The sequence below is a fragment of the Rhea pennata genome, chromosome 8 (assembly GCF_028389875.1).
Source record: "Rhea pennata isolate bPtePen1 chromosome 8, bPtePen1.pri, whole genome shotgun sequence".
In the NCBI taxonomy this organism is placed as follows: Eukaryota; Metazoa; Chordata; class Aves; order Rheiformes; family Rheidae; genus Rhea; species Rhea pennata.
The window spans coordinates 1,994,191-2,019,064 of NC_084670.1; the positions used below are offsets into that span (position 1 = coordinate 1,994,191).

The 24,874-nt window shown below is 45.8% G+C and overlaps 1 protein-coding gene across 4 annotated transcripts in view; it reads left to right on the forward strand.

Annotated features, from left to right (window-relative positions):
* Window positions 1-24,874, forward strand: part of GNG12 (G protein subunit gamma 12) — a 31,898-nt gene that overhangs the window by 235 nt on the left and 6,789 nt on the right. Inside the window, exons 2-4 of one of the 4 annotated variants that reach the window (XM_062581720.1) lie at window positions 1,266-1,473; window positions 10,167-10,224; window positions 10,711-10,810. The exons of 1 other annotated variant lie outside the window; for it this stretch is intronic. The gene's annotated coding sequence lies outside the window, so the exon portion shown is untranslated. Of the gene's footprint in view, window positions 1-1,265; window positions 1,474-2,415; window positions 2,436-10,166; window positions 10,225-10,710; window positions 10,811-24,874 lie in introns of those variants that run through there. 2 more of the 4 variants (XM_062581721.1, XM_062581719.1) reach the window with 2 other exon arrangements.

Consider the following 24,874-nt stretch of genomic DNA (forward strand, 5'->3'; position numbering starts at 1 on the left):
CGCCGTGTCCCGCCATGTCGGCCCGGCCTCGGCGCCGCCAGCGGCCCCAGCCTCCCCCCCGCCGCCGCCTCAGCTTCGCCTCGGCCCCTCATCGCGCCCTGCGCTTCTTCCCTCCTTCGGCGGCGACGGGCGCGTGTCGGGGGCCAAAGCAGCTGGGATTTCTGTGGGGAATTTTCTGTGGGGAATTTTCTGTGAGGAATTTTCTGTGAGAAATTTTCTATGGGGAATTTTCTGTGAGGAATTTTTCTGTTTTTGGTGAATCCTCCCCCCTCCCCCCCCCCCCCGATTCCACCCGAGCAATTGCGGCCTCAAATCTTCGGGAGCGGCTCGGGGGCCGCTCCGCGGGTCGCCCCACAGGTCCCGCCTGCCGCCGCCGCTTCGCCCCCGCCGCCGAGCGCGGCCTTCCCGACGGGGCCGCGTCGACGCGTCGACCCGCCGCCAGCGCAGCAAGTTGGGGCGAGGAATTCGACTTTCTGCGTTGTTTCCGCGGCCGCCCGGCCGCCCTCGCCGCGCTCCCGGCCTGCGTCGCTAACCGCTAGCGCCCGTTTTCCAGAAATCTCCCAGGTTTTAGAGAGCTGTCGTGGCGGGGACCCGCGACCGGTTTGGGCCGCCGCCCGGCAGGGTTTCGGGGACGAGACCGCGCGCGTCGGGCACCGCGCGTCGTTACTGCCGACGGTTTGATTAGCGCGGTGTACACGTCAGATTGAATCGAGAGCGACTTGTCAGCGTATTAGCCAGCGTTTTGATTAGCTTAAACCTAATAGTGACGGTAACAAGCCGCCTGTCTGCACTGGGAAGGGGTTTAGAAACGAAATCCTGTGAGTAAATAACGAGAACGGGATGGCAGTAGTTGTTTTATGCTATTCCCGTGCCACTAAATGAGATCAAGGGATTAGTATGCGGTTAATGACTTCTAAGTCCCGTATTCCGTCCTTGCGCTGGACGTACTGCAGTAATTCCGGATCTCTCCAACTGGGCGCCGAAGCGGCAAGTCGACCCGGTGCTTTCCTTGCTCGCAGGCGGCTTGCGAAACCGTGCGGATCTCGCCCCGAAACGCCCACGCTGTTTTGCGAAGTTGCTGAGGGCTCCCAAATAGCGAACGCTCTGATTATAATCATTGCCAACCATCCCCGATGTCTCGTTTTATTTCAAATACTGAGTTTTCAGATTCACATTGTGAAAAAAACCCAAGGTTGTTTGTGGCTGTTTAATGACTGACTTTATAGATTTTATACAAATACTGAAAGGTTTTTTTCTTTTTTCAGTTTCCTAGGCCCTGTTCCTTAGAAGACTCGGTATACTTGAGTTATGAAAAATTCCTCTGTAGTGCTCAGATGTTGGAGGTATAGGCAGCGAAAGCAGATTCAAGTTATTCCAGATGTTCATGGTACAGCCCCATAAATCGTCACCATCAGCCCTTTTACATTGTCCCCTGGTGGCAGGGCAGAGATGACATCAAACTTCACCAGAACAGTAAGAACTACTTCTGAGCCAATGTGAAATTTAGCTTGAGAAACCGCACAGAATGAGGCAAGTTATTTAGCACTATGCACAGAAGGATTTTATTTCTGTAATTTAGATTATCATCTGCATTTACAAAAGATACACAAGCAAGTGCGGCTCTCGGGTCTCGTGTTCTAGCACGTGAATGGCCTTATCTTGCTGCGATAGAAATCACTAGTAAAGCTTTCATTAACTTTACTGAAAGCAGCAAGCAAGTTCTGCAGATCTTGAAAGTAGCCGAGAACTTGACGTTTCTTGGGGAAACTGAAGCTGCAGATGTTTGATGGCTCTTGGGACTTGGTCCAAATTAATCACTGCTGGAACCATGCAGCTATTTTCTGAATTTTGTAATAGCACACAGCTAGACCTTATTTTTCTAAATCTGAATGTTTATACTGCGTTTATCACCATGGTCTCATCTGAAACCACTTTTTTTTTCTGTTCTCAACATTAAGCTAGAGAGGGGTATAGAAGGGAGGAGAAAAGAAAATACTACTGTGGTGAGTGAAAAGGTTTCTACTCTCTATTTTACAAGGATTTACAAATAGCAGAGAGCAAAGAGGTAAAGCAAGCAATCTGCAGAGTGAGCTGAGGTTGCAGTAGCATTGTCCGTAGGTTATTCTAGAGATCGGTAAATAGAGGAGTTAATAGAGGGAACATGTAGTTTCTGTGTCCAAATGTGAACAAGTGACAGTGTCCTGGGGCACAGCAGGCTACGAAAAGGCAGATTTAGCTAATTGCCCTCCAGATAAAGTGGCATATAGGTGCTTATAAACCGCTTTTGCTGTCTCTGCCTATTTTGGGGGATAGGCAGTGAGATTATTTCTTTTTTTTCTTTTTTGTTTTTTCTTGACTGAAATATGGTGGTCATAGAAATATTAGTCTGTGCCTCCTTGCCCTCTCTCCATGGAAAACCTCACCTTTGCTCTCAGGTATGTTGCACGAAACTTAGTGCTTAGTCTTTATAATCTCATCCTTAATCACTGTTGTCAACAGACTTGCTGGCTTTGCGTTATCTTCGCAGTGTAGTGCTCACTGCTATTCTGCTGCTTCTCAGAGTATTGCTCAATTGGCCTGTAAATGGCCAATATATATACTCTGCATGCTCCTTTATTGGTGTAAGATGCAGCCAAAATCAGAACAGGAATGAAAATACACTGATATGCGTAGGGACAGCATACCCACACATCTGCTTTGGATGCTCTAGAGTTCCTAAAAGTGATAAAACAGCTTGGCCTATTAAAACGTATGTGATAGTAATTTTGAGAGAGCTTCTGAGACACAAATGCGTATTTTTTGTTTTGTTTCATTTCTCTGAATGTTCGATAAAGCAGCAAAGTGTTTATATTTGGCTTCCTGTGTCTGTATCAGTGGCATCTGACAGAGTTAGTAAAAAGAAGGAAAAAAATGACAATGATGATTCATATTACAGTACTTGTGATAGTGCCCAGAACTGAAGTCAGTGCTGTGTTCGTGGCGCAGTCCTGCGGCGCGTGCCTTCGCGTGGGAGGGGGAGCCGGCACCCGGAGGGGCTGGGAAGGGGCCGCTGTCGCAGCACCAGGTCTTCGGGAGCATGCGCTGGCGCAGGACTTGCCCAGCTCAGAGTTTTGCCCTTATTGAAATAATCAGCCAAACTTGAAACAGAAATCAAGCTTGTCCTTGTATTTGTTCACACTGTTTTTCTTCCTGTTCCTTCTCCTGTGTCTTTGCAGCCACAGTTGACTTTCTGTGGTGCACGCTGGCTTTGCTTTCAGTCATTAGCGTGCGCTAGGTGTGATCGCTTCCCCCGTGCTCTCTGACACACAGCATTTGGCCAAAGCCGCTGCTCTGAGCGGAGGTGGATATCCCTGGATATCGGTCCTCCTATGCATTTGAGGGAGGCAAAGCTGGTATTTCTTTTGATGGGTAGTGTAGAAAATCTGCAAAAACCTACATTGCCGGGTCTCTGTCGAGCCTTTGCTTTGCTTTGTGAGCTCTCCTGCGGAGTGGAAGGTGTAACACCGCGGGAAAGTTCTGCTTGCTTTTTAAATGATAGTTAATCTTCATGTGAAAGATGCTGCAGAAACTGATACTTAGAGTAACTTCTTTTCCCTGTTGAGGCAAGGGCTGGGCAATCTACCTTACCGCCAAAAAGCTATTGTTAAATGAGCATAGGACCTGACATTAAATACTGCAAAATATATCAGAGCCTGGCCTTGCAGGGGAGTGCAGGGTATAGGTATATGCACTGTAAGCAGCCAGCCAAATTTAGATGGTTCAGGGTGTTAAAACTGGGAAAATGTTTCCCTTTAGAAAAGGAAAATGCAGGCTGAGGATCAGGAAAAATGTTGTGACTGTGGAGCCTGTTATGGGGAGGAGCAGCCCCTTGGTTTGCAGAGCAGGAACTGCTGCGATGACACTGGCAGTGAGGGTTGGAAAATTTTGTAAGCCATAACTCTGTATTGACAGGAGGTATAAAAGCCAGAAATGATCTAGGCTGTTGCCACGACTTGATTTGTGCAGTTGTATCTCCTCTAACTCCAGCTGGGCTGGGGCAGTGCAGAAGTGCACCCGGCTGGGGCTTCCTCCCGTGCCGAGTTGTAGCTGCCTCGCAAAGAGCCCTGACCAGCCTTAATTCAGCCTGACCTGTAAGTTATTTTTATACTCAAGGTGTGTCAATATCTTCAGTATTATTTTCTTCCTCATGTATTTTTTTTGAATGACACAGATGGTAAGCTGGGAAGTTTTGTGGCGCGAAAACATTTGGTGCTTTCAGTAACTTTGTATTTCTAAAATACAAACTCTTTTATTATCAAAAAAATTCTTTGGATGCTGGTCACCCCAGAAGCTTGTCCAGTTTTCTGTGCTGAGTACTGCAGTGAAGCTGTTACTCTTACCTAGCATGTTATGCAAGGATGAAGTGATTTGTCCAAGGTCAGTGACTGGACCAGCTCTAGACCAAGTTGTACAAAAGTATCCATCACGCTTGTTTGTTTTAAATACTTCTGCAAAACTCTGACTTGATAGTCAAAACAGGATCCTCGCAACTGATTAAAGGTATTGGCAATACCTTCACTTTTTAAAATAGACAAGCAGGTATTTGACATATATTACACAGGTGTATTTTGCACAAACAAAGTCATTTTAATTGTTTATAAAGCTAGCCTTTAATTTAAAATTGATCATAACGTAGGAAGTCTCCAGAGAGGCTTTTCCTGAGCTATTTATCTCTAATTGGATATGTTTAGATTTCTCTCCTGCATTGTTAGGTCTTTGCTTAATTTTTCTTAACGATTGGTTCAGTCTGCAGTTCTAAGATACTTGAAATATCTGTGTGTATCTTTTAAGATAACAAAAAAGTTTTTTTTATATCATTTGTTATATCATTTCAATGAACAGCCAGAGTATTTCCAGAAGAAAATATCCTTTCTGTTTTTAAAAATAAAATCAAGTGGATATGAAAGGCATTCACAAGCACAAGAAATTCTCTCCCAGAGTGGCTCATTATAGTTTGCATAAGAAAAATTGAGTTCTCGTGGAAGATCTTCTGCAGTGGGATCATGTAACTTCCTGTGTGTTTTCAGAAAGCTTCCATGGATGGGAAGATGGCACACGCTGTCATCCTCAAAAGGTGTTACCACTTTCTATCTCTCTTAGCTGCTGGTAAGATACAGAATCAATAGTTTATTTACAGAACTTGACCTAAACTGGAACATTCTGCTATTCAACTGTTTCACGAGTAAAATTTTATTTAAAAATAGATTGAATGCCAACTATGTTTTTCATTTCTTTTTGAATATATGGCTAGTCTAGCAGTGCTATGAAGAATTATCCGAGTGCCATAGTGTCTCTGCTACAAGTTTATTTATATGCAAGAGAAACAATGGCCTATTCTGGACATTGTTATTCGGGGGATGTGCTGTAGGTAGCTGTTTCTGTTGTCTTCAGATGACCTGCCTAGTGGCATAAATGTTACCTACTTGGACCGTATAGAGATATGTTTGGTATGTGTTGCAGCTGCCTTGGTTTTGGTACTAAAACCGTCACTAGTTGTTGTTACTGCATCTCAAGAAACAAGAATTTTAGAGAGACTGCTACAGATGCAATGTTTATAGCATAAGATCACTGAAATAGAGCTACCTGGTTTTCTTTTTTTTAAATTATAAGGTAATAGAATACTGAATTTAGATAAGTATTGTTTCAATGGTTTAATGTGTCACAAAAGTGTATCAAATTGTGTTTCTGTATAAACTTGATTTATTACAGCGCTTAATGTGTAAAAATATCTCCAGTATCTAGTACCTTGAAAATTAGGCCTCAGAAGGAAGAAAAATGCACATCCTGAAAAGTATATGTCAATCAATTATTTATGTCAGTTCGTTTAAAGTACATATATAATTGCTCTGTCTCCCTCTCACTTGTTGATCCCACTTGTTAGCTGTTCTCTTCATTTGAAAAAAAAAACCAAAACATAACATTTTCACAGTTGGGAAGAAACTGTCCTCTCTAGAAAACTAGGCTATGCTAGGGCTGGTGTGCTAGTAGAAAATCTGCTGCAGGAATGAATGAATCCACAGCTGTTTCCGAGGGGAGAAACCCGTCACAAACTGCGTGGTGTCAGGGCAGGGGAGTCTCATGGGAGAAGCCAGCCCTTTAAGAATGTATAAAGTCAAAAACCATCTATCTAGGACATATTTTAAACTACCCAGGTCATTGCTTACTAAAAATGTAAAAGTTCATGCTGGTGTAAGTGAAATACTCTGCATTTTGTTGGTCATCACTGTGATTAAGGTTGAACAGATCCTAAAATATATTTTCAGTTTTGTTTTTAGACTCAGGCCAAGGAAGTCAGGCTTTTAGGTCCAAGCTGAGAGCTGGAATAAGTGGAAAGTAGCACTGACAGTTTTGGAAGACTCACCACTTTCTTTGCAGCTGAATTTGGTTTATGTTACTGTAAAACTTGCAGGGATTTATGCTAAATTAGGGCCCTGGCTGAAAAGCAGGGATAGTTCAGCTTGGCAGTAGTTAACACGACCCCCTCACCTGCTTCCTTGCCTGTCCAGCTGCACAGATGTTGGAGCTGCTTTTGAAGCCGTTCCAGACCAAATGGGCCGTAACCGTACGATGCCACACTGTAAACTATTGCAGTTGGAGCCTTTCGTTCAGCCACACGTGTTTCACTGCCCAGTCCCCTAGGGATGCCTAACATGAGGTTTTCTGGAGGAAGACTGGCCGTGAACACTTGCTCTGGAGCAGGAAAGCCTGTGCGTGGCATTACTGCGGAATAGATATTCAGATTTTAAATTCACACCCTTCTTCATTTCAGAGAAATTTCTAAGAGGAAAGATAACTTCTCTTCTTGTTCATTTTCTGTATCCTAATTTTGCCTCAAGCTTGAGCCACACATCTTTTATGTGGCCATAGCATAACATGCTTATGTGATAGTCTTTAGTAGTTACATCCTCTCTGCTCCTATGGATGAAGGGAACTGCCATTAAGGGCATCTGTCCTGAAGGGTTGGGAGGAAAAAGAGGAGGAGGGAGAAACTGTTAGAATTTCCTTTTTGTAGGAGGATTTGCTGTGGATCTGTATAAACCTACAGCCTGACTCTGTCTATAGCTCTGACTCTGTTGGTCGTGGTGGCATCACGAGACTCCCGCACCAGCAGCTCTGGAGCCGGCACAGAGATGCCCTTTCAGATTTGCTCTCGTTTGAAGTATTCGTGTAACCGCAGGACAAGAGGCGGCCGAGGATGTGGACAGCTAGTTCCCTGCATTGCCGCGGTGCAGGAGGACCCACCCGGGTTGCTTTCTGTCAAGCCCTTGAGATGAGAGGCTCTGGGAGCTGTTGTAAAACAGGATTTCCTCATCTCTTTCTCCCACCTGCCATTCTCCAGCTTATTCCTTCCCAAGCATGGTCTGACCTCTGCAAACTTGCAGTCCAACTGAGTAAGGTGTAAGGAGCATTTTGGAGGGGGGTGTTACACTGGTCTCATAGCCGTGATAGTAATGTTGGGTTTGTCTCTATGACTAACTTGACAGGAGCTTTGATTGAGTAGGAATATTGAATCTTGACGGCTTTGAGGTGAAAAGTGGCCAATGATTCGTGAGCCCTGTTTACCTTTTAGATGCGTTTAAAGATTGTTTTGACAATGTATTTTGGTCTGCATCAGGAAGCAGAAGATGTTGATAGATAACATTTTCCTTAACTTTCCTTCAAAATTTTCAGGTAAGGTCTAACTAGAGTTAGAAATTGAATAGCTCAGCAAAACAGAACTTTTGTAAAAACTTTTTGTGCAGCACTGCTATCATATATATTTAAAGGAGGGTTACGCATTGCATTTATTTTTATTTCTTTGCTAAATGTGAAAAGCCTGAGTTTAGAACTAGGACTACAATGACTGACTGCAGTTGGGTCATCTCTTTTCTTTATTTCATTTTTCTACCCCATACAATGATTTTAAAAGTAGCTGTTTGAATTTTGTTGGTATTTTCAGCCTGGGAAACAGTGTGGGATTTGTTACTGGGACTTTGTGCTTTGCTGATGACACGTGGCAGTTGGCACCTAGCAGATACCAAGTGGCAGCAGTGAAGTCCCTGGGACGCTGCAGGGTTTTGCACGTGCTACACAGGGAAGGTTCCTCCTGGGAGCAGGATTTCTTGGTTTCTGCAGAGCGCCTGCAGAGCCTCATCCCTTCCTCAAAGCCTCGGCCGCTCTGCCGCAGTGAAGGCTGTCCTGGGAGGATTTCTGCTCCAAAGCTGTTGCTCCCCACAGATGCAGCCCTCTGACTCTCTGTGCAAAGCTGCAGAGCCACTGCGATGCCACTGCTGCCCCTCACATGGTGCAGAGGGTCCGGCACGTCAGCAGGACCGAGGGAGAGGGGCTGCGAGGCGACGGACGGCCTCTCCTCCGTGGCACCTTTCCCGTGCACTTGTGTTCACCACTTTGGGTAAAGCCCACCGACACATAACTTCTTCCTGCTGGTTTTTGTTATCATCGTTTTACCACTTGTGCGCCGCTCTGTTCCCAGCATGTCAGGAGCTTGTTTCACGTTTTGTGCATACCAGGACTCGGGAGTCTTGTCACTAATTGCATTAATTTGTCAGAACTGAGCCAAACTGAGCCAGGGCTCTGCTCCAGCTCTCCACTGGCCACTGGCAAATAGTAGCTGTTTTTCTTCCAAAAATTTCAGTGGTGATCCTGTCACGTCTTGGTTAATGAGTCTTCTGTTTCCCATCTTCATTGTTGATTTAATAAATGCCTAGTGTGTATAATCTGTGTTTTACACCATATAAACTTGCGTTATAAATGATAGAAAAGGTTAGCGTATTAATTACTAGTTTATGTTAGATTATTGCAGTCTATTTTTAGAACTTTAAATGTTTATTGCTAGAAAAGTACTGAGCATGCCCATCCTCAGAGTTCAGGCAGAATCAATGCAGTGTGATTAAGAAGTTTAATGCACTAAAGTTTAATGTAAATCTGTTAATGTTTAACCCCTGACTGTTTTAACACAATTTAATGTCAGTAGCTTTTCTAAAAGGAAAACCTTTAAATTCTAGTCTACAACAAGTCGTGTTAAAACCTTTGCTTTGGGAACAGGAGGCTTCAGAAGGATGATACCCTTATGAAGCTGTAATTTTATTTCCTTGAAACAAATCAAAGACTATTCTTCCATCTTAAAAGGGGTGGGTTGGTAATTTGCCTGTAGCATCACTTTGAAGTTACAGTGACAGAAGTTCTGTATGCAGACTGCTTTGTTATCCTCTGATAAACCCAGAAATTATGGGCAGTTGACTTGCAAAGCAAGCTGTTTTTTGCAGGTACTGAAATCATGCTTCTCCAGCTGTGATTATGATCATCTCCAGGTTTCCTGAAACTGGTATTTCCTCTCCCACTGCTTGTGCACACAGCTCCGTCTGCTCTCCTGTTATAACACAAGTAAATTATTTTTAGTGGTTTGTTGCAAGACCCATGTAGTAACAAAACTGCTATTTCTGATGTTTTTATTTTTTTTAAAAAAATATAGAATAAACTTTGCTGCAGTGGTATATTAATCCTATTTCTTTCTGTTAACCTATATATAAATCTTGCAGCCAAAAGTCTTAATTTTCTCCCCCCCCCCGCTTTTTAATTATACCATAGTGGAAGTGAGCAGACCACGTGAAATATTTGAGAATCTGAGAGGGAAAGTGGTTAGTTGGATGTTCCTATGGGCCTCATGCAGACTTCTGATTTTATGACTACTGTAGCATGCCAGACATGTTTTTCATATAGTTTTTTATCCAGAAAAGATGCATTGTACAGAGGGTGACATTTTCACTTATTTCATTAGGAACTAGCTTTGTTCTTGCAGTAAGTCTCCAGTGATTTTCAGCACACGTGTAAGAATTGGCCTTGAGATGAGGTATGTAGAGATTCCTCTTAGCACTTGTAGTAATCACGTTTGCCTTCGCTCACAGTCAGGAGGTGACCAAAGGGAACTGGCCGTTCGTGGCCTTCTCCTGCAGAAGGGGAACACGGGAGCTGTGTGTAAGAAAGGTTTGAGGTACCCTTTCTGGGAGAAAGATCTCAAAATACTGTAGTGTCTGTGATTAGAATTAAGCCACAAATGCGAATCCCTCTTAGGTTTGGCTTTCTTGCACTGTAAGGTACTTACTGATTTTTATTTTGTTCTGTTTCAGAATCTTCACACTGATTAAATCCGAGCGAGCCGGACAAGCAGCGAGCCTGCCTATGTAGGTGAGTTTCTGGCACACACCCGCTTCCTTTTGCAAGTTGTCCAAAATGTTAGCAGCAGTGGTTGCTGACACTAGTTCCCCTCCCTTATAACTAGCTGATCAGTCCAGTGTCTAATATAAGGAGGCAGAAATGCTGTTTGATCTTGGTAATCACTTTTCAGAGACTTGCATGGGCTGCTGTGCTCTGAATGCTCTGAATGGGCTTCGTCTCCTGCAGAAGTTAGGCTTTTGCTTGTTTGCTACAGCGGCTAACAAGGAGGCCTTTGTAATTTCTGGGTCTATTCAGTTACATGTATTTTGTTTGAGCATCTGAGAATGCAAATTCTTCCTCCCATGTTTGGTCCTTTCTTAAAATAAATATTTCAGTAAATTCATGAAACCAAGAAGTTTGTGTAATATTTTACACTCTTAGTGATTTTGACCTGAGAACCGTAGAGCTCTTTAAAAGTATCTCTCTTCAGCTTTCTCAGTTTTATCTCTCTTTCAGACTAAAGAATTTGCTGAAGGTCACGTAACCTGAGGCCAAGCTGGATCTCGTGACGCCCAGTCTTGTGCTTTAATCACGGACCGTTCCTGCTTTTCATGCTGTAAGATGAACTGATTTTGATACAACCAAAGGTCTCTCTGTAAATCTCTCTCTGTAGTTTGTTTGTCTTTCCTGTTGTGAGTAAGTTTGGTAGTACCACGTGGAAAGAAACAGGTACTTTCTCTGGAGAAATTGCACCACAGTTTGTTAGGGGTACAAATTTGTCTTTGCTAATGACTTCAGGCTGATGTCTATTAAGACTTCTTAGAACTTTTTCAGAGTAACTGATCTAGAAGTCAGCTTTCATGCGTTGCATTTATACTGAAGATATAAAAAGATAATCACTAAAAATGGGAAGGAAAATAAATGTTGAGTTTTTCCAATATGCCTTTCACCACCAGTAAATTTTGTTTGACTAAGTCACATCTGCTGCTTATCCCTGAGAAATACTCAGGAGAGGCTGACTTTGAAAATCAAACATAGCTTATAGCCCCAGTTTCAATCAGCAAGATTTCTTTGTGCTGTTCTTGAGCTGGAGCTTATGAAGGAACACATCCTTAAATATGCACTCAGAACACTAAGTCCAACTGAAGATCCTGGCAGTTGTCTATTTTTTTTCATTTCACATTATTGGGGATTTTTATGCATTTCTGAAACACAGACTAATTAAAAGACATGGGCAGTATTGCTTGTAATTTACAAAACATATATTCTCAACTGTAAATTCTCTAAAGAAGCAAGCATCAAAAATGTGTTTGTTGTTGCTGTATTTCTATTGCTATAAAAGTGGTTTTTGAATATATACTATCTATCTGTCTATAACGTAATTATATATTAATAATATATGCTATATAATCTTTTTTGTTAATATATAGCACAATCCATACAAGAGGCAAAACAGACTGAATAGAGCTGAGGCATTAAAGTCCTGCCCTTACACCAGTACTTATAAAATCTGTACCTTGACACCTATAAAAAGAGCAGCCAGCTTTGCACAGAATAGAAGCTTTTATGCCAAGGCATTTTGTGCAACATAGCAAAAGGAAAAAAGTCTGGGTCTTCTGAGGCACCTGAGTTACCTTGATCCCTTCAAGTACTAGTAATGTGCAGGGTAAATGTCAAGGAATTGAGGTATTTGTACTAATAACAGGATGTGCTAAGTACTGTAGTTTACGGATATTTTGTTTTTTCTGCACATATAATAATAATGTGATCCATGAATACACAGTCAAAGCAGTTGTTACTGTTTGGGGAGATTTTCTTTTCTTTTCTTTTCTCTTTTTTTTTTTTACCAAACTTTTTCTAGGATATATAAAATGATCTATTCTGTTACTGTAAATCTTGCATGATAAGTGCTCAAAAATCAACTCCTCGTCACCACCAGGAAGCAGCTGCCATCGCTGCTGTCGTCGTTGTTGCAAGTCATTTGGTTGATAGTAGCAGCGGAAGGCAGGAGGCAAGACCCTCCGCGGGTCGATGCAGGCTCTGCAGCTGACGGCTGCAGCCGGGCTGCTGGAAGGCGTTTTGGGCCTTGGCCGAGGGGCGATGTGAGGGGAGGCGAGGGAGCGGGGTGCTCCATGCAGCCCGTTGCAGTGTCCCCAGCACCAGCTGGCAGGGAGTTGACAATCAATCTTCATTTTTTCTGGGAACTTCCTGTCGCGGATGCCAGGCTCAGTATTGCAGGTGCACAGGTGTCTCTTAGTCCCGTTCCTTCCTGGTAAGTTCTGGCACATTGCAGAGCCTCATTTCTCCTTTCTGATGTGTCAGGTATGCTATAAGTATCATAAAAATGCCTTCTGGTCATTTTTATCTTAATTCATATTTTATTTTACCGCTTATGTTCTGTTTTCTGATGGTCTCCTGATAGCTAGATTTTTATTTCGCATTATTGGAAACCCCTGTGAAGCTGCAGCGTTTCCCTCTCAGCGCTTTCCACTGGGTGTCACTGTGGCCCCGTGCACGGGGCTGCGCAGGTGGAAGGAGCCGGACCCTGCCGGCAGCACAGCCCTGCGCTGTCGCGCCAAGGCTTTTGCTTTGGCTGCACCCAGGACTGGAAACTGGGTTAGCTGATAACCGCTGAGCAAGACTCCAGGCTGACGTTCTGCTCTGGGAAGGTCAGATATTTCTGTAGGCAGGTGCAACAGGTTTGTTAGCTGAAAAAGGGATATTTTATTGAGGGAGTTGTTTTCCTCTGCTGAGTGGAAGCAACCAGTTGGAGGAGTGTTGAATTTGCCATTCTTAATCAATTAGTTTCTCATTAGGAGGTTGCACCTGGGACAGCGGGGTTCTTATTTTCTAAAGATCACCGTAGATAACTTTTGTACTATTTACTTTGCAGTGTGGATATGATGGATTTTCCTACCTGATAAGTGGCTAGATAGATGCATGAAATACAGAAATCAGCAAGGACTGGACTGTGTCCGGTGGACTCGGACAGATTAGGGATGTTCACTCTGTACTTCCTCCACATTGAGGAAGTTTGCCTGTCTTTTTCCGTGCTGGATGTACATCCTGCATGTACATCCCTTTACTTTAGAAAGTCGTTGGGTCTGCTGTCTACTTTTCCAATTCCAGGCACTTAGATTCCTTAAGGTCAGTGTCAGGTGAAGAAGAGGCACCCCCAGAGGATAGATCGGGTTGTAGGTGGGCAGAGACATCCTTTGGATGTGTTGTTCCTTCCCCCTGCTGCTGTGAGGAAACCTTGTGCCTGTCCTGACTCTCTCTCCACCCTCACGAATCACTTCCAAGGAACCGAGCAGAAGCAGAAAGTCTGGTCTCCGAACCCTCGGTCCCACTGCACGGTGAAGAGGAGATCGTCCCGGGGAAAGTGTGCCTGGATCCCTGGCCGCTCGGTGCCGGGACAGCAGGAGTGACCTGAGAAGCCAGCGTTTCAGTCCGTCATGGTGGCTCTGAGCCTCAAGGGCAGCGAAGAAGAGAAAATGAATTTGCCTGGCCAGCCACAGAGAAGGCACATCCCGTTCACGTGCTAGCGATGGAAATTCATTGCTTCGTGACCAGACTTGCCAGATACTGGAAGCATATATATGGGTTCATTTAGATTCTGAGTGCTCTAAAAGAAACAGCATTCCCCTCAAGGCATGCTCAAATGCAAAGAGCCAAGCAGCTTGACTGGTGGCAGTGCCAAGAGTTTTAGGTGAGTCCTTCAATAGATTCTTCCCTCAGGGACCTAAAAATTGAAAAATCAAGGCTGTGAAATATCAGGGTTTTTTTACCTGTTGCGTGCAGCAGTGTTTCTATATGCTGACATACTTTGTTGTGCTATGTGGTGTGCCCATGCAGTTGGGTGTTTATTTCGGCACGCAGCTATGGCCTGAAACGCAAGCTTCAGGTTTCTTGGCGTGGGCTCTTGCTTTTTTAGACTGTGCAAGTCGCAACAAACCTGGTTCAGAAGAGTCATGACTTCCCCGTAGGAAGAGCAACAAGCAACATTCAAATAAGGCCTCTTTCAAGTCCCGACCAAGCCTGCAACTTCCCTGCTCCCACGAGCACCTGAGAAAAGAGCAAGCGTGGGAGCGTTCCCAGCACGGCAGAAACCGTGACGCCCAGAGCCCTGGCACTGAGCGGTGCTGTGGGCCGGCGGCCGTGCGGGTGACATGTCCGTGCTCTGACATCAGCTCTTCCCCTAACCCTGCCGTCTCCGATGGCCTTTGCTGCCGCTTGTCCGCACTCCTCTGAGGACCGGCCTCGGTTGTGCCGTTTGGGAAATAAGATGCCAGTTTGCTTTTATAAAATGCCCCGGTGCATAACAGGTCCACTCCTTCCTGCTCTCCCCCACCCAGCTCTTCACCATTTCACCGCTGTAGGTGACCACTTTTTATAATGTATCTATGTGGTCAAAAGTCCAGGCACCAGCTTAAACCTCCTCTGCCGACGGCACGTTGCTGAGCTATCCCAGCCCTGTGGACAGCTGGTGGTTTGCAGCGGCCCAGCTGTGCGCCTGAGCCTTTGGTTAAACTTATTTATTGGCTTTTGGGCCCCAGTGAAGGGGTTTGTTTCTTCCTTAGAACAGCAAATGAAGTGTCTGGGGGTTTCTGGCTTTGAATTTCTACCACTGTGCTTCAAAGAAGTGCAAAATAATTCACGTAAGGATGTTTGTTTGTGTGATGTTTCTAGTGGTATCAAATAGGTGGCAGCATCAATTCTGTAGCATCAAAATAATTTCTCAGTTAAATTTGCTCTTCTCTGCTGGCATGTGCCAAGGGGGGATTCATCTCTGCAGGCGCAGGAGCAGAACAGTGGCATTAGGGCTATGCACATTTTGTATGCTTTTAAATGCCATTAATTTTTAGCTTTGTCATTTTATGCTATGTTCAGTCTGCTTTAGCATTCTGTAGTTTTGAGTTATTCAACTTAAAAGCTATTTTCTTTCAAAAGACGTGGTAACAAGATACTAGTTTGAACCTTTATTCAGCTCTTAGTTGCAGTTTGAAACTATAGTGTGAACTGACTTTACATAACTGGAGTGAATAGCAAACTGTTTGCAGTGCCACTGTGCGATTCCCATGTGTACTTTTAACAGTAGTGATTTAATTACATTTCACTCAGCAGGTGGCTCATAAGTCCTAGATCTGAAAGAGTAAAAAAGATAGATTGGTCTTTAATTATCCCGGTTGGAGGTCAGCTTTAATACCCAGCCATGTACCTGCTGAGGCTGCTGTTCTAAATACTTGCAGCATTTTAACCTTGTTACTTAAAGCTGCAGGAAGACATAAGGCAGGGTATTAAAAACAGTCTGTAGGGTTCTTTTAGGGAATAGAGGAAGCTCCACCTGTTTATAGATTTTTTTTTTTTTTTTGAGGGGGGAAGAAAAGCAAGTGTACATTTTGCATGATATATACATTAGAAATTTCATATTTTTTCTTTCTCTTGGTAGTTAAACCTTTCCCTAGTAAAGTGCAGCTGGCAAGCATCCTCTTTTAAAGGTCATTATTAAAGCAAAGCTAGGTCCTCCGTTTTCTATGGAAAAAAGTATGTTCTGTCGCAGAAGCACCGTCACACCTTCCCACTGGCTTGTTTGGTTTGCTCCATTCATTTGTTAACTCTGCTGTTAATTAAAGAGTCCTAGCTCAGCATGTGCTTCTGCAAGTGTGAAATACCTGGAGAGGACAAGCAGTTTTGCTAGTTTCTGATATTAGCACCTTTCCAATAATAATTTGTTTCACTTCTCGTAACTTTTGAAAAGAATTATTTTTTGTTTTATTTAGCCACTGCAAGGTTCTCTGTGATGGAAGAGGCCTGATTCATGCTGCTGAAAGTCATAGTGCAGGTGGGAACTGTTGCCCACTGCTGCCTGGGCTCAGCCCATGTCCTGAAACAGGAAGCAAAGAGCGTGTAAGAAGTGGCTGTGACCAGCTTTTCTGTAGGGATCTCTCATTATGTCCATGCCAGAGCCCACACACTCACTGCATGGTCAAAAGAGTTTTTAACATTTCTGTACCTTGGGCGCCTGGGGGCTTGTTGCTTTGGAGGAGAGCATTTACTGTAATCGTGTTTTCCTGGGGTAGCTAATTCTACCTTGTCACAAAGGAGGAGTGGGAGAAGCAATAAAATACCAAGCAGGGGGTAGAGGCAGTGATGGGAAAGGGCAGAAGGTGACCGTGAATGCGCAGCGGTGCCTTGGGCTGAGCTGGGCAGAGCCCGGGTGCACCGGGGGCACGTTAGCGAGCGCTGCAAGTCGCCCGGCCCGCAGGCAGGATGAACGGGGGCTCTCGCTTCAACCTGAAGCCTCTGAGATGTATCTCCTTTTCCAGATTTATCAAATTACTTATACTTCTGATCTCCAAAGAATCACTTCCTTCCCCGACTTGATGTGTTATGTGTGGGCTTCCTTCCACTGCACTTCAACACCACGGCCCAAATTTCACCTCCTAGCAGCTAGTTCTCACATTGTGAACAGTAAATTACTTTTTCCAATGCACGTTTGTGAGACCACTTATGACTCTATGGAGTGTTTTTGTTTTTCACGTTAACCACGTGTGTGCCAAGCTCAAGAATCACGGCATATTTAGTTGTTTCTGGAGTGGGAAGTGTCCATTCTTCCAGTAATCCTTCCTGCTCTTCTCTGTGCCTTTCTGCTCCTGTAACATCCTTGTATTAAAAAGGAGTCAGAACTGTGTGGTGTTGAAGACTGAAAACAGGGAAGAGATCATCTCCAGGCTGCACAGCAAATGTGATGCCTTCAGTAGTAGTGTGGTAGCTGAGAGAGACTTAAGGTAAGGTTTGTGAGGAGGTCATGTAGCTGGAAAAGGTAGACAAATCTTCATGCACATAAGGCCTTCTTCAGCAGACATGAAGTACAGGCATGAAAGCTTGCTCTTGTTACTAGACCAACTAGTACAGCTGGAAAATATACTCCGTTTGCAGATGTAGCTTCATGTCTTCAGCGCACTTGCTGTGGAAATGCTTTGTCTTGGGCATGGTTGCCAGAAACAGTTGTTGATAGAACTGATTATTTTGTCTTTTTTAGCTTGTGAGTCAGAGACGAGTGAGTGCTCTGGCCACGACTGCAGCTACGGTGCAGATGGGGAATGTCTATCCTCTTTAACCTGCATCCTGCCTAGCATCGATGGCTTTCGGTGTTACAACCTGTAGACTTTTTGGGAGATGCGAGTTGTCACCTGCTGCATGCTGTACAGCAGCAAGCAGTGACTCCTATGTGCTATGCTGCGTGTCTGGATGCTGCCACGGGGCAATGTGAAATAACAGTAGCAATATTTGGTATTCACTTGTGTAATTCAGATGGGATATTGAAAAACTTTATGGACCTTTGTCCTTGATGCATTTAATAGAGAAAATAATGGTTAGGATGGATTACTGTGGAGGAATGCATATTCCCTTGTTCCCATGAAATGCCCTATAATTTTACAGATCCATGCAAATGTTTCATAACGCCACTGCCCTGGCCGCTTTGGTACGTGAAGCACCGCGTGCGCTCCAGCAGCACTGCAGTGGAGCAAACTTCTGCATATTCCCCGGCAGCATCGCTGCGTGCTGATCACGCCAGCGTGCCGCAGGGGTTTGGGCACGCACGGGAAGTGCGGCCTAACCCTCGTGGCGAGGGTGGAGCTGGGCACAACCGGCAGCGACTATAGATCGCAGGGGAAACGAAGGCTCCTGCTGAGGAAAGGCACAGGAAGACGTGGACCTCAGCTCCGCGCTGCGTGTCGAGAGGTGCGTGCCGGAAGGCGTGTTTCCTAGAGAGCAGAGCGCGGCCTCCCGGGCCGAGCGGCCGTTCCCTTGAAGCGTGACCTGCCTCCCGTGGCAGGCGCCGCCGCTTTGCAGCCCGCTGTTAAGGAAACTGCCCCAGGCCTTTGAGCACACAAAAAGCCAGGTTCTTCAGAGTTTCGTACCCTGCAGTTACAAATCTGCAGATTTTATTCAGCTTGTTGCTGTTGTCTAGAATCAAATGTAACCTACAAGAAATTCTGCAGTTTGAAATGTTTATAGCAGCTTATTTCATATAGGGTAGTTTGCCAGGAGCTCGAAGGGAAAGCAGGATTATTGGGTGATGACCTAGTTGTTCGTAAATCTCTCTGTAGAAGAGATTTAGTACTCTTAGGAGGACTATTAAAGTAATGCTTCTTATGTTTGTTTGAAGATGAGGAAACTTGGCAATTTGACTTTTTTTTTTTTTTTTTTTTTGGGAATGTATAAATTATTAACAAACCTAACCAGTTGGGAAAGTAAGCAGTGAAACTTTCTTAACAAGGTCATTCATTTAGTACGGCAAAGGGCTCCAGAGTGACTCAAATCACTGCGGTGGCAAAAGGTTTTTCAGGCTTGGAGAGGGATGGAGGAGGAGGAAGGTTCAGGGAAGTCGGTCTGGACTTAGCCCAGTGAAATAAGAGGAGAATACTTTGTCTGTTAACCTAATGTTTTAAAGAAAAGTAAAATGCTAAAATTAAATGCATCAGGAAAAGTTGAACACACTGCTTAGAAAGGAGTGCATTACTGTATAAAAATATTTTTCCCCTTGCTCCATAGTTTTCTAATATAATAAGTGAAAACTGTGGAGTCAGAAGTCGAATTCTAGGTTCAGTTTGTGGCGGACCAATATTTCTTTCTCATATCCACATGAGACAGCTCTGCAATTCCAAAAATGGTTATTTTTGAAACGTTTGCAATCAGTGCTGTGTTCTTGATGACTGTTGACGAATGCATGATTGGATTCAGCAGCTGTGCTGTTTGTCATATCTGGCAGGACACGACGAGGTCTTCGTTGGAAGTCTCACCATCTAGGTAAAACATGAGCCTGTTGTGTCCAGGGAAGCTTTTGTCACTAGTGGCTGCTTTTTTCTTGTCCTCCAGACCATGCCTAGCTCAATGGCTGATGGCAGAAACTCTGAGGCGCTTCTGCAGCGCCAGTAATGAATCCCCTGACCCACACAGCTTATGTCTTAGCCGGGCTGCCTCTAGGCATTTGAAACACGGCAGCCTCAGAAGCAAGAAGCAAGCCAGTTAGAGCTAAGGAATTCATCCAAGGAATCACGTTTAAATACAGAAGAATTTTCCTGTCGCTTGTAACACCTCCGAGGGGCTGCTCGTGTGTAAAAGCAAGGTGCGTTCAAACGTTCCTTGACAGCTCTCCAGCGACGCTGTGGGTTGCAGTGTGGCCTGTTTCTGTGCATCGGGCAGCCAGCTCGGGCCAGAGGTCCTGCAGGACGTGCGGCCAGGTGTCTTCTGGTTCTGGGGACTGTTGTTCGTAATTCATCTGCTTGCTCTACAGCTTTCTTCAAAGTCTCAGGCTCAGATTTGAAATGCTGGAGGTGTCGCTGTTGTCAAACTGAGTTACTTGGAATAGCTCTGCAAAGAATCCGCAAGCTGTATTTGTCTTTCATTTTTTGGATCTGTACATTGAGAATCCAGTTCTTGCAATGACAGTATTGGTCTTAACCTACATCTCTTGAAACACCGTCTTTTTCAAATGACCACCTGAAGGACAGAAATACAGCGATGAGGTGTAGATCAGCTGGTTTAACTCTGTGTGTGAAAGCAGGATCCAGCACTTCCAGTCTATCCCTGACAGATATGGAAAGACTTTTCTGACATAGATAACTTTTGTGCTGTGTTGGAAGGAGAAGGGAGAACAGAGCAGGTGCAGTGCTCCTTTCCTGAGTTCTGTCTGTTTGTATGTCTGTTCTGATGAAAATTAACTCCCCAGAAGGTAGCTTCTTCCTATTTCTTATGTTCTTTGCAGAGCAAACTTTCAAAAGTGGCCAACAGTCTCATATCTGTTATCTTTTCTTAATGGTACTATGTAAACATAAAAAGAATTATTTTTGAATGAGAGTTACCTCTCTTACTATTTCAATTCCAGGTAATAAATGACCTGTTTCATGTCTGCAGATCTCCCACTTGCTGCACGTGAACTTGCTTTGCACCAGGAACAGGGTCGTTTTTCTCTGTTGCTTGTGGCTTCTCTGTGGTGCTAGAGTGCTGCTTTTAAAGAGAGGAATTGCAGTTGAGGATTGCAAGACTCTCCTTCAGAAACACGTATCCACAGCCCTCACTTTGGCTGCAGCGAGTTTTCCAGAGCTGTCTCTTCCGGTGGGAGTGTTTCTATGGGGCGTGCTGGGGGTGGTCTGGCAGAAGGAGCTCCTAGAGCTAGATGAGAGGAGGGAGAGGAATATTTTAGTTGCGACTGCCTGCAGGGAGTCAGGTGCCTCATGCTGCTCTGCACTGAGGTGCTCTCATCAGCCCAGAGCCATCTCCTGCAGTGGCCACCAAAGCTGTTTTTTCCAGAGGGAGCAGGAGTTACCTCATCTTCCAGACCGTGGCAGGAGAGGATGCTCTCAGCTCTTCCGAAGGAGGTACGGCACCGTGTCCTGGGGTGGGAGGCCATCGTTTCTGCGTTGCCTGAGGACGTAGGCGTGCGTGTCCCCCTCCCTGGAAGATGTGCCCTGCACCCGCGCCGAGGCGCTCACTGGCAGCTGCTTTACCAAAGAGGAACAACAGCTGCTTAGACCAGAGAGAGGCCCCAGGAAGCAGTGGGATTAGGTAGCTCTGACTGCAGTGCTACCTGGAAGAACAATTCTGTTGCTGTTAATAAAACTACAAAACTACACGGAGTGAGTGGCTTAAGGGCAGTTTTTCTTCCATTAAATATGGAAATAGTCATATAAATGAGAGTCCAACTCAGGCATTTGTATGTTAAGCAGGACTCTGTTGCCATCTTGCCTAAGCAAGGGCCAGGATTAAGCAAGGAAAAGCAGATCCAACAAAGTGTTTGGGCTTCTGGTTTCCCACTGCAATCAAATGCTTTCAGTGGGAAGGAGTATCAATACTTTATTGAAATTTGGACTTGAATGCATTAATGAACTTGAGCAGGATAGGATGCAGTTACAGTTTTTGTGTGGTGGAAGGAGGCTGTTGCAGCAAACCAGTTGTTCTCTGTTCAGCTCTAATGTCATGGCAGTAAATGCAGGAAGCACTGAACAGAAAAGGCGAAAGCCATATGCTGTTAGACTTCCTTTGTAGGAACTGTAGTTTGACAATTAGCTTTGCAGTAATTAAGTTCACCAAATTATCAGGTTAAATGCCCCCAAAATCAATAGTATCATTTGTAACATATTTTGTAAGAGTTCAGTAGCAGAAGTCTCCTACTGTGCCTCTAACTGCTGTTTTAAGTAAGCCAGCAGTGCTGTGGAGCGCAGCCTGCTTGTCGCTAGTCCTTGCCTCTGTGCGCTGAGCTCGTGTTTTGGATGTGCAGGTCTCTCGGCTCAGTCACCAGGCAGCAGCGTCAGCGAATCGTGCGGGAGAGGCTGAGCCGCTCGGTGCCGGCGCACAGGCACTCGAAGGCCGGGGCTCCTGTGGCCGCTGCGGAGCACTGGCGCGCGCCGCCGCACGAGGAAGCTTCGGCTCCTGCCACCAGCCGGTGCGCGATGCTCTCGTGTAGGTCTGGCCTTGCAAATTCAGGTCGCCTACTGTGGGACCCTGCCCACCTGCTGTCTCGCGATGTGGGCTAAGTCTCCTCGTTTCATAAAATTCTCCTGTTAGTGGGGAAGCGCGTGATGTGTCCCTAGATTGCCCGAGGTCGTGTGAGCCTCCCTGTGCGCAGAGCTGCCTGTCGCGGCCGTGCCTTCACACAGGCCTGCTTCGCTGGCTCACGCTACTTAGGGGCTTGCCTAAGAGATGGCTAGTTTACATCTTTTGACTTGAATTCCATGGAGTGCTTTCACTTTGATTGTATTTTACAAATACTACAAAATGCATTTCCTGTATACCTCCCATCAACGCTTACAACGAGCAATGTGCTTCAACTTACCCTGCCCCAGCGATAAAGCTGAATGTCCGTATATTTGTTCTTTATAAACAGGTTTATGGCTATTTCCAGATAAATGTGTTTGTTCTATGTCAGTCAGCTTTCCTGCTTCTCTTGAGTAGTTTGCAGATTGAATCGCTAAACATCCCATCAAAATGCATTTTCATATCTGGGTAATACAAATGCTAGCAAATGGGGTGTGTGCCCTGTGTGCTTGCTATGGGATGTTATATCTCCATGATTTGCAATCACATGACTAAATTACACATGCTGGATAGTAGATTAGTATTTGAGAATTAAGTTAGCTCTGCAATAATTAAGTTCACCAAATTATCAGGTTAAATTCCCCAAAATATGAATAATGTAACTCTGCATGAGCAAATGACATTAGGCAGTTTGCTAATGAGCCACCGTCTCATGATGTCGGTGCCCGTGATGTGTCAGGCCCTCGTGCGTCTTCGCCTCTCCTCTCCGCAGCCGAAGTGCGCGCGGACTTCGCAGCTCCCAGAGCAGCTGCTGCTCCCGGGACACGTCAGCCGTCGCCGTGCCGGCCCGGGGCAGCCGGCGCAGCTCGTGCCCGTGTCCGAGAGCGGCGGCTCGGCTCGGCTCGCCAGGCGGCGCGGGCTTCTCTGCGCGTTTCTGCGGGCGCGTTGCAGTGCCGGCCGGCAGCGCCAGCGGTGCTGCGGTGACTCACGGCTTGGCGCTGTTCCCTGCGGCTTTCTCGTGCGTGGCTTGGCTTCCGGCTGGAGCGCAGGCTCGCAGTGCTGGAGGATGAGCCACGTTCGTGCAGCTAGTCCTTCCTGGCTCCCTTCCTCCTGGTCGGCAGGCTGCACTGATTTTCAGCTCTCTTTATCCCGAGCGGCAGGGAAAGGGTCAACATTTATCAAGCGGAGGGGAATCACTGGGTGCTCGTTTGAGGTGGCGTCACACAGGGAACAGTGGAAACTGCTTTGCAGGGCAAAAATCCTGTTGACTCGTTTTTTTTCCCCCTTTTTGCTTTTGTGTTGGCTCCCTTCCACGGGATCTAAACACTGAATAGTGTGCCCGGCAGGCCGTAGCTGACCGCGCTGGGCCAGAGTGGGGATTTTCTGGAAACCTGTTTGTGTGGGAGGGGTGCGCTTGCCGCACTGCGAGCGTGCAGGCGGGCCTGGCGGAGGCAGCAGCCCCGGGTGCCGGCCTTTCAGGAGCAGCCTGGACAGGACCCAAGCTCGCGCCGACAGCAGGATTGAAACAAGCACATAAATCTTTTTCACAGTCTTACTATGCTGTGCCCTGAAATTGGTTTCTGTTCCCTCTCGTTCTCTTGTAGCAGCGCACTGCATGTTGCAGCCTGGACTTTTCATGGACCACGTGTCTGGGCTCAGAGCAAACATTGCTGCCAGACGTTGTCCGTCGGGCCAAGTTTTGCTCTCTAACATAGCAGTGTTATTAGTCAGCCCCGTCTTCTAGACCTCGGTGCTGCAGAGCTCCTTTCTGTTCCGATTTCACTTGCTTTGCTTCAGCTTTGTTCGTGGCAACTGCAGGCAGAAGCCTTTGGCAGAAACGGTTGGTGGAGTGGACAGTACTTGCTTTAAATACAGCATATTCCTGAAATGCCCAAAATGCATCGTCTGCTGCAGGACGCTCGCTCAGGGTTGTAATCTTCTGACCAACACAAGCTTTAAGATTCAAAAATTATAAAAGAACTTCTGTCTTTTGTGCAGAAATCGGTTGTTTGGGCTGTTGCATCGTTGCATTAAAATGAGCTCCGTGTGTCGTTCTTTTCTCCTCCTCCTCTCGGATGCGATTACAAGCACCCTGGAAAAGTAGGACACCGAGCTAAATGCTCAGCAGTCACCGGGGTGACTGTTAAACGGCCACTCAGATCCATCAAGATTAGAGAGATTCATGAGTCTGTTTTTAAAATCTGTTCCAGGAAATGAGTTTCAAACGATGCCTAATATCAATTATTAATGTCCCTCCTACCTGCTCCTGAGCAGGAGGCATTGCTTGGCGCTTTCCGGTCGCCCTGACCCAGCTCCTTGTGAGGGGCAGCGTACCGGGAGCGCTCCCCTGCTCTGCGGCGGCTCTTTCCCAGCGTTTCGTGGCTCGTTTCCCGGCTGCGGTCGTCCCGGCGCCCCGCTCCTCGCTGCGCGGGCCGCGTCGGCAGCCTCGCCCCGCTCTCGCTGCAGCGCGGGATCGCTGCTACTCTGATGGGGAAAGACAGCAGCTTCCACTGGTGGTGATTCACCACGGTGACTTTGTAAGAGTAATGGACATTAGCTATGAGTCGTAAAGGCATGAAATACTTGCACTGCATGTGGCATTGCTGGTAACAGCTCTCACAAGGTGATGAACAAAAAGGTGTTTGTTGTTGTCCCCACTTTATAGATGAGGAAATTGAGGCAGCGGGCGGCGAAGCGATCTGCCCAGCTTTTCCATGTCAGAAGTGAGTAGGCTTCTGGTCCCTCAAGTCTGTGCTCTGCCTCCGGTGGGGAACATGCTGCAGCTTTCCTGGAGCAAAGGCTGCTGCGGAGCTTCTGTAAGTGAACCGAATGCAAGTCGTCCGTCCCCGGAGGCTCACGGCGGCTTAGGGGTTAAAACCTGCACCAGGAAGCAGCCTGTATTTTATGTAACATTGTAAATGGCACTAAGACAGGTCACTCTGAGAAGAATAAATATGAATGGTTTAGATAATTACAGGACACTGCAGTTATACCAGAATCAGGGATTACAGTATGATTAAAGAATCAGGGCACCAAGGGCGCTCGGGAACTGTAACCCTCTTGCAGTGTCTCTGTGCAAAGTTCATAATAGGTGAAGCATTTTACTGTTTGAGAGGCTGTATTAGATCAAATTCTCATT